Source organism: Lissotriton helveticus, chromosome 11 (assembly GCF_964261635.1).
Source record: "Lissotriton helveticus chromosome 11, aLisHel1.1, whole genome shotgun sequence".
In the NCBI taxonomy this organism is placed as follows: Eukaryota; Metazoa; Chordata; class Amphibia; order Caudata; family Salamandridae; genus Lissotriton; species Lissotriton helveticus.
The window spans coordinates 154,175,848-154,188,331 of record NC_136072.1 but is presented as its reverse complement, the minus strand read 5'-3'; the positions used below and the strand labels follow the sequence as shown (position 1 = coordinate 154,188,331).

The 12,484-nt window shown below is 41.6% G+C and overlaps 1 protein-coding gene across 2 annotated transcripts in view; it reads left to right on the top strand.

The window, feature by feature from the left end:
- The window catches only part of GOLIM4 (golgi integral membrane protein 4), a 327,568-nt gene that overhangs the window by 185,595 nt on the left and 129,489 nt on the right, over positions 1-12,484 (top strand). The gene's annotated exons all lie outside the window — the stretch shown is intronic.

The following is a 12,484-nucleotide window of genomic DNA, read 5'->3' as shown; positions in this document are numbered from 1 at the left end:
TCCTTTCCCCCTCTTCTTTTCCTTCTCTTTTCTTCATCCCTGCCCAGAGTAACAAACCTCTTCTCTTATCTCTATTTCATTTTCTTTATCATCTTCTTGTTCAATTCGATTGTCATGTCTTCTATCCATCCGTTGTCGGTGATTTCCTGGAATGTTCATGGCCTCATCCACTATATTAAAAGAAAGAAGGTTCTTTCTTATTTGCATTCTAAACATATAGACGTTGCCTTACTGCAGGAAACTTATTTGGACGATATCGAATCTAGCAAACTTAGCAGGGATTGGGTTGGTAAAGTTATTCATAGCAGTGTTTCTAAACCAGATCCCACTAATCCCAACCCTGTTCGTAAATGTGGAGTTGCCATCCTCTTTCGAAAGTCACTTTGCGATTATCAAGACATGGACTGATCCGGATGGTCGATATGTATTTGTTAAGTTGAAACTTTGGAATTCTTTCATTTGTCTTGGCTCTGTCTACGCTCCATTAGGTTCCAAGAAGCAATTTTTCCTTCGCCTCAACCACCTCCTCACTGAAATAAATGCTACCCAATTTCTCATTGGAGGTGATTGGAACTTGGCTCGAGACCCTACCCTTGACAGAACAGGCTGCTTTGATACTGTCAATGCGTCCGATAGAGCCATTTTGCGTGACATTCTTTCTGATAATGGTCTTGTTGATCATTGGAGGCTCAGTCACCCTCAAGATAAAGAATATACATTCTTTTCTTCTACCCACGGTACATTCTCCCGTCTTGACTACTTTCTTCTTTCACAACATACAGTCCGGTTAGTTACAGAATCGAAAATCCTAGAAGCAGCCATTTCTGATCACTCCCCTGTTTTCTTGTCTCTTGATTTGGGTCTCTCCAATCCAGGACGCAAGTCCTGGCGTCTGAACATCAATAAATATAAAACACCAACAAATAAACTTCTTCTACAGTCACACATGCGGGAATACCTTTTGAATAATGAGGACTCAATTTCCTCTAAGCGAACGATATGGGCAGCTGCTAAGGCAACTATCAGAGGCCAACTTATGCGGGACGCTGCTCTATATAACAAAAAAAACATTACCAAACAGACTGAATTGGAAAAAGATATTAGCCGACTTTCCCAATTATATATCTCAAAACCAACCCTTCAAAACCGTAAATTGTTAGAGCAGGCACGCATGTCTCTTAATAGTCTTTTTACTTCTAAGGCCGAATATGCCTTACAAAAGATGAAAGGGCGTCACTATGAGCAGGGTGAAAAAGCTGGCCGACTGCTGGCTGCGCAACTACGCCAGAGGGAGGCTGCTATGGCAATTCCCGCTATTAAATCAAGTTCTGGCACTATGCTTACTCGACCGCAAGAAATCGTTGATGAATTTGCTTCATTTTACAGATCTCTTTATTCCCCAAGCACTCACATAGACGCTTCAGAGATGTCAAATTTTTGGATACGCTACATCTTCCACGACTCTCTGATGATGGTAGAGCTCTACTTGACGGAGCTATTACGAAGGAGGAAATTTCCTCAGCTATTGCTGCCTTGCCATACCATAAAGCACCAGGCGAGGATGTATTTTTCAAGTGGACTGGCCAGAGTATGGTTGATACTCTTCATGCCGCATTTGCAGAAGCCATGGAGGAATCTTCTCTTGGTTCTATTTCCAACAAGGCCATTATAGCTGTTTTACCAAAACCCGGTAAAGATCCTCTGCTGTGTGGTAGTTACCGCCCCATATCTCTCTTAAACTCTGATGTTAAGATTCTTGCGAGTATTCTCGCATCTCGTCTTCGTAAGGTTTTACCTTCTTTAATCCACAATTCACAGGTAGGCTTTGTTCCTGGTTGTTTATCTCGAAATCATTTACGTACTCTCTCTCATGCTTTGTGGTCGGCTAAAAATCTCACTAACGATGCCTTACTCCTTTCTTTGGATGCCGAAAAAGCATTCGACCGTATTGAGTGGGAGTATATTTTTACCATAATGCAACGCTTTGGTCTGGGCGACCAATTTGTAGCTAAGGTGTGTATCTGTTATAGGATAGTCCTTCAGCTCAAGTTAACTGCGGCGGTTTTCTTTCTACTCCATTTCCAATCAGACGGGGTACTCGTCAAGGTTGTCCTCTTTCCCCTCTTCTTTTTCTTTTGGCAATGGAACCTTTAGCTGTTGCAATACCCCAATCATCCACTGTGGTTGGTGTTCCTCTTCCAATTGGTCATGCAAAAATGTATTTATACGCGGATGATATTCTTCTCACACTTGCAGACCTTCCCCGCTCTCTCCCTGCTCTCCTTAGTATCATAAATAATTTCTCCTCTTTTTCCGGTTATAAGATTAATTGGGATAAGAGTGAAGCACTGCCCATGTCCATTGGTACCACAAAAGCTGCAATTTCTGGTTTTCCATTTCACTGGCAATCCTCTCGCCTTAAATATTTAGGAGTGTTGATTAACAGAGGATTGGATTACATAGTTATGGACAATTTAACGCCGTTGATTGCACAAATGCAAAGAGATTTCGATAAATGGAAAGCCCTCAACTTATCTCTTTGGGGGCGGGTCCAGGCGGTAAAGATGGTCACCCTACCGCGATTTCTTTATGTCCTAGGTATGCTTCCTCTAAACATCCCCCTGACTATTCTTCTGTCCATTGACTCCAAAATTAAACTTTTTATCTGGGGTACGGCCAAACCACGTCTTACTTTGGCCAAATTGAAATCTCACCAATTACACGGGGGATTGGGTCTTCCCTCTATTGAGCATTACTCACTCGCCTCCATCTCTCACAACTTTCCTTCTTTTTGCCCAAATCTAAAGACATACCTCAATGGGTCCCACTTGAACGTCACTTATTATCTTCTAGTCTTGGCTTGTCCCATTTATATGGTAAGGGTTCCAGTTCTTCTGACCCCAAAAATCCTATCTTATCTGCGGTGTATAAATCTTGGCAAAGAAGTCATTGTTTACTTAAATGTAACCCGCGGCTTCATGTCAAAGCTCCTTTATGGTCCAATTTGGCTATTCGCGTTCATGGTCGCATGTTATCATGGCCTCCATGGCAGGAGGCCGGTATTCACTCTTTGGAACAACTGTTCTATGACAACAACTTTAAATCTTTCTCTCAATTCAGCGATGAATTCCAATTACCATCCACACACTCGCGTCAATATACTCAACTTCAACAAACCATCACAAAACATTTAGGTTCTCCACCTGAACTGTTGACCGCGTCTCCTATTTTGTCGTATTTGCATTTGTGGGGGAATTTTAAGGGTGTGACTTCTGGTCTTTACAAAACCTTCCTATATCCTCTTTTTTCGCAACCTCTCTCGAAAGCTCTTCAATTAAAATGGCAATCTCGCTTATCAATTACATATTCCATTGCTCAATGGGATCAGATTCTGGAAGGTTTACATAAAGGTGTCCGAGAGGCTCGTCTCAAATTTTTGCATTTTCAAAATCATCCACGAATGGCACTGGTCTCCATCTAAACTACATCATGCCAAACTGATAGCACATTCTTTATGCTGGAGGTGTTCTGCCTCTGGTTGTGATATTACACACATTATCTGTGAATGCCCTTGTACTAGATCATTTTGGCTTTTTATAAGAAAGACTTTGGCATCTACTATGTCATTGCCATTACCCTTCACTTCTGCAAATATTATTTGACATGATTTCCGAGGTCTCCCGACACTATCTAAATCACAGGCGCGTCTTTTACATACTGCTTTGGCTACGGCCAAAATCTGTATATTACGTCCTTGGAAGTCTTCTCAGGAAGAATGGCTGGTGGCTATAGTACAAACAGCCTCTTATGAACGCGTAATTTATAACTTGCAGGATCAGGCTTCTGTTTTTCTTCAAACATGGTCCCCATTCCTAAAAGCCACGGTGGATAGTGACTCTGTCTCCACTCCTCCCTCTCCAACGTCTGTTACACCTCCTTAATTAATTTTCATTTTCTAATTGTGTACTTTTCCTGAGGTTCCTTTTTTGCTCCTTAATTCTTTCCTTATATCTTAGCTCCATCTTCTTTCCTGTGTTACTCTGGGTTTCTTTCTTTTTTCTTTTTTCTTTTGTTTCTTTGATTCTTTGTTTCCCTTTTCTTTTCTTTTTTCTCTTCTTTTCATTTATTTGCTTTCTAACTTACAGTATATTTAACATTTTTACTTCTCCATGTCCATTGTATCCCATGTATAATTACATTATTGCCATACCTGTATTATGATTCATTTATCAATATCTTCTTTTATTATCTATTTACATATGTATGTATTTCTGTATTTTCATCCAAAACTCTTTAATAAAAAATTTCAACACAAAAAAAAGAAATTAATTGTATGATATTGTGGTCTTCTGTCCAGTAAATTAAAATGTAGAAGGCCACATGCATTACTTTTAGTTGAAAACTTTTCAGTATTGATTATGAGAGGGTGTTCGGATGCTTCTTTATTGTATGCCTTTACATCCAAGCCAAACGTTTTTTTTATGTGGGGCAACAGCATTTCAAATAGATGCATTTCTGGGATTAAGTGCTTGCACTGTTAGTCAGTGTAATGTTACTGTCAACTATGCAACCAGTAATTTGATTTGAGCAGCTCCATTCAAATATTGGGTGGAGTCTGGCAGATATTACTGCGCTGGAAATTTCCATTATTTACTTTATTTTGAGATTGGGGTATTGTATTTACGAATGACAGTACTATGGGGCTTGGGCATAAATTTAGAAACGTGTATGTGGAGGAGAAACCCACTTATCAGCCCTAAGTGATGAAGTGTTTACCACTTACAGCTATATCAATATTTCTCAAATTATGCCTACAGTATGGTTCTCATTTTGCAGTTTGTTGGGTTTTGGCAACGGAAAACATGTCCTCTCTTTGTTCCCAGTTGCTATATGGTAGAAAGCTATTGCTAGCACCATTATTTTAGAATTGTATAAAATAGACACTCAAGGCTGTACTGGAGGGTAGTAACCAACATGATGTGTAGTAGAGTAACTAAGTTAATGAAATACTAAAATAAATATATACTTAATACCAAATGTAACCATCAAAAATGATGCTGTCATCAATTGGCAAGTTGTATTGTATAGAAACTTTATTTAGGCAACAAGAAGCAGCCATAAAAGCCCAATACAACAAAGAAAAATGTTCAAATATTATCACAACATTACAACGACGCAAGATACGTAAATCATAAAACGTAAATAGATCAACACATTTCAAAATATATAGTACATTGATTTAAAATCCTTTATATCACATAACCAAACTGCGCATCCTGCATAAATAAGAATTCCTACAGCTGTGGACCAACCCCTCTGCCATACCGGCCCAAATTAAACAACTTTTAAAGTGACCCTGTGCAACTAAGAATACTAATAGTTAAAGCATTGATTTTCTTTTCGTAATAGCACACTTTAAAAAGGAACAAACACAAAGAGAGGGAGAATTTAGCTGTTGCACATAAAGCATAGTTTCACTGCATCTTCTCAGGCCTCTCCTTGGTATAGGATTAAAAATCTCTTTGTATAGACCATATAAAAGTGGCAGAAAAAAGTAAAACGGATCGTGCTCTACAGGGAAACCTCCTCACAAAGTTCACACATTACGTTGGACAGGTTGGCCAGTGGGAACACCCAAATGGCACCTCACCAAACCAAGTCTAAATCTGGTTAGGAGAACTCTATCCCATGTGCAGTTGACCCATAATAGACATGACTCCATAAAAAGGGGAGTCTAGAGCTTCTCATAGTCCCTTACAGCGAACTTTAAGATCGCAGATTACTCTCTATGCTTATGTTTTATGATTTTAAACGTCTGCTTAACCCAACTAAGTCAGACTATGACATGGCAGTGGGGTTAGAGAGGAGTTCCAGCCTCCCCAAGTTAGACATTTCATTCGTGACCTATTGGAGTTAAGGGATTTTCAATCCTCTATCACAAGAGAGACACTCTATGATGACCTCCCTGTTGAGACCAGCATGCAGGTTCACCCAAATTGCGCACCACCGTGCAAGTGGGGCCAGATTGATACAGTCCCCTGCGTATTCAATCCCATGCTCTTGATGCACAATATAATTTGAACAGGCAGGAGGCAACACAGGGCCCTGTTCTCTTCACCCTGCAGGGAGGTGGTGTTCATATATCCCCAAAGAACAGCCCATAGGTAAGGATAGGGAGACATTTGCTCTTAAAGACCTGCAACAAAGGGTCCATTGATTTTCTGCCTATGTGCGATGCTAACCTATGAATATAGCCAGTCATGCTAACAAATCTCTAGCAGGCTTTACACTTGCCAGGTCCCCAGTTCCGCCTGGCTTCAAAATCTATGCCGTTATAAGAAAAGTACTGATTAGAATCAAAAGGATGATCTTGGAGATGTACACTCTTCATCTTCTAGATTATAGAACGATAAGAGACAAGGTGCAAGGGCCCCATGAAGCTAACCAATTCCTGAACCAAAATATTCAAACCATTATAGGTTCTCCCAAGTAACATATCATCATCTGCATAAAGTAATGATGGAATCCTTTTTCTACCAATCTGGGGAACATCCCCAGGGCAACTAGAAAGGGCTTTGAATACAATTGGAACCAAAACGCAGCCATGGCATTCCCCCTCCCCAAAATAAAACTGGTGGTACCCTCACCAGCAGGCCATACCTAATAGATGCAGAGAGGTCGTAGCGCAAGGCCAGCAAAAGTCAACAAACACAGCATCTACCCCCAAGTCAGTTAAAATGAACTGTAGCTTAGTTGTTACCATGCTGTTGAAGGTGTAGGAAAGGTCCATGAAGACCAGGCAAATGGAGCCCTGCCTCATGATAGTATCTTTCTGAGAAGCAAGTTAAGTTCAGGCATTGATCCATTATGTCCAGTTCCTCTCTGAATCTGTACTTCACCTCCGGTAGTGTGTCAAAGTCCCTAAACCTAGTCAAATGCTGCTCCATCACAACTCTTCCCTGCAATCTTGACCGCAGAATCCGGCAAAGATATTAGCCGATAGCAGCTAGGCGACTGGGTACCCCATTTATAAAAAATAGGAATGATGATTGCCAAATGCCAGGAGCCTGGTTGCCCAATTTTACTGAGGGAATTAAAACTATTACATTATAGTGGAGCCCAGAAATTGGGTAGATGTTTATGCAGATCCATGGGAACCCCATCAGGGCCTGGGGCTTTGTTGGCTGGATACTTTACAATTGCCTCCCGCATCTCTTCTGTTGTAAATTCCATGGAAAGAGGAAAAGCCACATCTATTTCGTTACTCCCTGAGGACCTACCAGAACTATATGTGGTACTAAAGTGGTTAACTCCTGCTTCTGGACAGATTATGGTCCTAACAGAATTATTGTTGACGCCGATGGGCCAACAACGTTGACCTCCTTCCAAAATGCCCTGGAATCTTTTTGTCTACAAGCCAAAACCAGCCTACCCCAGAAGTCCATTTGGATCTCCTTGCGTCTAAGGCGCAGGGCCATTTTATACTCTGCTCTACACAGTGTTACCTTATAACCATTCCTTGGTCTTTTTTTCAAAGCTTTATGAAGCTCTCTTGAAGCCATTCTACAGGATGTGTCAAATTATTCTACTTACCGGCTACCCAACCTAATGAGCTATATGCCCATCTTATTAAGTGTAAGCCCCAATTGGACAATTGGTTCGTCACAGCCTGCTGGTCGCCTAGTGATGATAAACAGTCATTCAGCATTTCCAAATGATCAGTGTGGAGGAATGTCAACCTGGAGGCACCTAGTCAAGCCTGTGTTCCGATTTCAGCCCTTAAGATTTGACTACTAGGGAAGATGCGCCTTTAGGATTATATTCCCCCTTAGAGATGCTCAAGCCCAACCACGGGGTTGTGATCTCTAAATTAAGTTTTCTCCATTCCACACCTTGCCAGCCATCCCACAATGGCTCTGGAGATAAAGATATAGTGATTGTCATTCATTCCTTTATTTTGATTCATAAAACAAGCATAAAAGGCAATAATATACAATCGTGCACAAGTAAAATGTATACAATCAGTTACATGTATGTACATATACAAACAATAAAAAATGAGGATAAGGTAATAGAAGCAAATTACAACCATCTCAGCAATGACTATTTAAAAAAGAAAACCTGAGATCCTTTCTTGGGCATGAACTTTCTTAGACCTCACATGCTAAATTGCTGTTTCAAATTTGCCTATTAAAAAAATAAAAACACAAAAACATTGGGGCCACTGGTATTTGTACTACATATTCAAGTGCTGTGATGCGGTCCCTAAAACTCACTAATTCACACAGTGGTTTGATCCAACGGGCCGTTGCTTTGTATAGGCTGTACAGAACAATAGAACATGCTTGATTGACTTTCTTCCACAGGCAAGTAAAAGTATCTATCAGTATTGTATGCAGTCTAAGCCTAACAAAGCGTGCCCTTGCGAAAGGTTTGGTAACCATGTCTAAATGCATGTGAGACGCAAAGTCACAGTTGAATGTAAGAAAAACATCAGTCAAGCTACCCGAAGTTGACTTAGAAATTTTCTTTCCCAGAACAAAATGCCAATAGGCCAATTTGAGCTTTTCAGTAGCATTGCGTGGTAGATCCAGGGGATTTGACTAGAAGTCCCCTAAGCCTTGCTTGTGTAACCACGTCTTTATATAGGAACACCAAGGGATCCTGTAAACACACAAACTCCACAGTAAGCCTCAAAACCATTCCCTCTAGGGCTCTAGCTCTTCTATGACCCACACTCTTAGCCACTATTGGATCAGTCTCAAGGATGCAATATAGGAGATGGTTCATTAGCTTATGTCCATACGGAAGGAAAGTGGAGGGGTGCTCAGGGGAATTTTTAATAGTGATTTGAGAAAAATATTCTCCGCACACTCCAGTATCTCCAGATTGCAGTGTCCCCAAATATCAGCTCCATAGAGGGCCGCCCCACATGCTTTACTTCTGTTGATTTCCAAAGGGGGAGAGATGGGGAAAGAGGGTGCCCTATGCGCAAACCTTGTGATGGATCAAGCTCATTGTTTTAAGGACAAAGTGCTCTTCCTGTGCTGCCCTCCTGTGTGTCTTCTAGACGAACACCCAAGTTCTCAAACTCAAGAGACCCTCTCACGTGCCTCCCCATCTAATATTATGGTTCTTCTTATTTTACTCTTGCGGTTTCCGAACACCATATACTTTGCAGGTTAGGAATTAATAACAACAAAACAATCTCTACTGTATAGGTAGAACTTCTCAAGCAGTATGAATAAGCCTGAGGTACTGTTGGACAGTAGCAGGTGTCTCAGGAAATAATAGGCACAGTGTCTTCATATCTTTAAACTTGGGGAATAGTTTTCACAATTGAAGAGATACTGTAAGCACTCATTGATATACAAGAGGAAACGCATGGGGGCCAGTACACACCTGTGATGCAATCCTCTTGAAATTGATATTCCATTGGTCAATTCTCCAGTGAGTCCCCACCTAACCCTGGCATCATTATCTCTGTAAAGAGCTTGGAATAAGGTCAGTAGGCCTCTTGGGACCCCTATCCTGCACAAAGTCTCCTGTAATTTAGCCTTGGAACATGGTCAAATACGGATCGAAGCATATGATTTGGTCCACTTTGCTAAGTGTTTGCCTAATTCTTGCTTGTAAGTGGGATAACGCCTTATATTGGGCTATCCAGTCCCATAGTCAGAATATCTGAGAGCTAAAAAACTTTCTGGATATTTAATCTTCTGGGTCTGTAATTGCTCGGGGCAGCTCAATCTCCCTTCTTGTGCATCCGTACTATTATAGCACCTTTCCAAGTATCCGGATCCTGGCCTCCTGCCATCAGGGTGTTAGACACAGAATTTTTGTGTGGGGCCCAAATCTCTTATTCACTGCTATAGCGGTCGACCGGGATTTTATCTAAGCCTGGGGCTTTCCCTGGCTTCTGCGATAATATGGCTAAGGTGGTTTCTTTAGGAGTAAATTCCTTGTGGTCTTTGCCCCACAATCTACAAGAGGCATTGGTGAGTCGACTTCCCTTCCAACTATTGTAGTGTTTGGTAAAGTGCCCCAAAGTGTAAGACCCATTCCTCTGGAGGGATATTACAGTATGGCCTCGGCATATCGGTTTGCCCGTTCTGGGAAACCAGCTGCCAAAAGCGCTTGTTATCTTTGGCTCTTGATTCCATCAATAAACTTTCCCAAACTCTCTTCCCACAAAGTTTTACTTGCTTTTGTGGTACTCTATACAAAGATCTACTTGTTTTACTACAATTATTGACTACAAAGATATAGTAAATAATTGAGCCATAATCCCCCCCTTTAAAAAGGTAGCCTTGGCGGAATCCGAGGGATCAGGTGCTTCACAAACATTGATAATATCAAGGCTATTCACAAAACTTGATAACTGTTTGGCTCTGATCCACACGTTTTATTGCACCACATGGGCTAACCCAATCAAAAATAGTTAAGGCATAATCGTGCTGCATATATTCCAATTTTATATAAAATAAAATCTAGTTACCTATTAATATTGGGGCTGGTATCAGAACCACAACATCCATTATAGAAATTAATAAAAACAATGCTTGTCTCATTTGGCCAAGTAGATAAGAAAGCTCGCGCTGAAGAGCCGTCCATGCATATCACACTAATTGTACTTTCCAGGGTAATACGGAAATATGCCAACAGGCCACCACTTGCCCTACCAGAGGGGGAGGGGTTTGCGGGAAACATATGGGTAACAAACCCATCCAAACTTATAACATCCAAAGCCCAAGTCTCTTGAAAAAAATTAGGTCATAATTTTGAGTGAAGGTGACCCAAATTCTGTTCTCAACTGTGTTTGCTAAACCAGCAATATTCCAGGTTAGTAGCTTCACCTGGCGGGTAGAAGAAGAATCCTGGCAGAGTTTCCCTCAACTAGATCTATAACCTCATTTGCAACAGGGGAAGGGTGGGCGGTATAGAACGTACAGGGTCCACACCACAGCAAAGACCAAGGACTAGGTGGCCTGGGCTTGGCTAGGTTCCTGAAGGGTGGACTCACTCATTGCCTGTCCAACACCATATCCGCCAAATCTCCCAGGGATGCAAAGCGGCTCTGAACCTGAATGTTAAGCGCTTGCTGCCTCACTAAATTTAACAGCATGTGTAGCCCCTCTGATTAATGATTGCTTAGTTGGGTATCTATAAAAATAAACAAGAAGCAAGAGTTTGATGTTGTCCGACCTATGATACCCATGAGAGAAAGCCCCAATTAAGCTACCTGCTATACTTGGGTTTGTGAAGGTGAGAATTATAGAATCCCCTAGAAACTCCTTTTGCATCTTCCACCTCCTATTCCACCCTTTTTGCCATGAGAACTTCATCAAATGAGTGCTTGTATTGCACATTTTCATGAATCCAGTGAATGGATTTGTGAATTAGGCACATCAACTAACATGATGACTAAAGGGCCTGGTAGATCATACCTAGAGGGGGAGCTGGATTCCCAAGCCAAATGGCTACTGGGTCTATCCAGGTTACCTGAAATAGTAATTGCCCCAGCACCATCCCCTTGCTCTTCTTGGTGGGTAGTAAATGAGTTGTAGCTGGGTTAGTGTCACTAACACCTTAAAGTAATCCACTGACCTGGTACCTCCTCCCATCTGCCACAGAGTTGGGATCCCGCATCAGACTAGTAGTGGTGTTAGTGACAGTCGAGTTGACAGTCCTGTTCAGCCCACGAGTTAATATAGGTAGTTTGGCCTCAATAGACTCCAGTCAGCAGTATAGTTCTTGCAGCTTGGCATCCAAAAATGCCTCGATCACCTTACCCAGCTGGCTCAGCTTGGCCTTAAGACAGTCAATGAGAGACCACAGATGGTGTGGGTTCGCTCCTTGCAGGGCTTGGCTGATTTAAAATAGCATTTTTTTTTCTGATTATGGCCTAGTTTTGTTTTGGCTTAGTACCAGCAGAATTAGCAAGTTTAATGGGAGCCACATTAGAGGAGGTAACAATTTGAATGGGCAAAGGCCACTCAGACCATCCAGACGCATAGTCAAAATATCCTGGGTGTCTTCGTCCATGTTGGCTTCCTACAACACCTACCTTATGGTGGCCCAGCATAAATCGGGCATGGTGCTACCATCACTTCAGTCAAGAGATAGCCTTCTTTCAAAATTACGGATTTCTTTGTTCAAGGTGCCCACATCCAGTGTACCAACTATGCTCTTTGCAGAGGAGACCTCTGTGCTAGAATCTAATGTGCGCTTCACTATACCTCCAAACTCGATTCAGATACCTTGGGGCCTTCAAGAAGTTTCAAATAACCGACAAATAGGCTTTTAGTCAGAAATCAGTCAATAACACTGACTGTATCCACTGAGGTTGGGCAGAAAACAAACATAACCTAAAGATAAGCGATTAAGCCTTGTGGCTTTGGGGCCTCAGAGCCTAGAGGTGTAGCCAATTTCTTCTGGGCTCAGTCATCCTTAACTGACCACCACTTAAATCAGCACAAGAGTG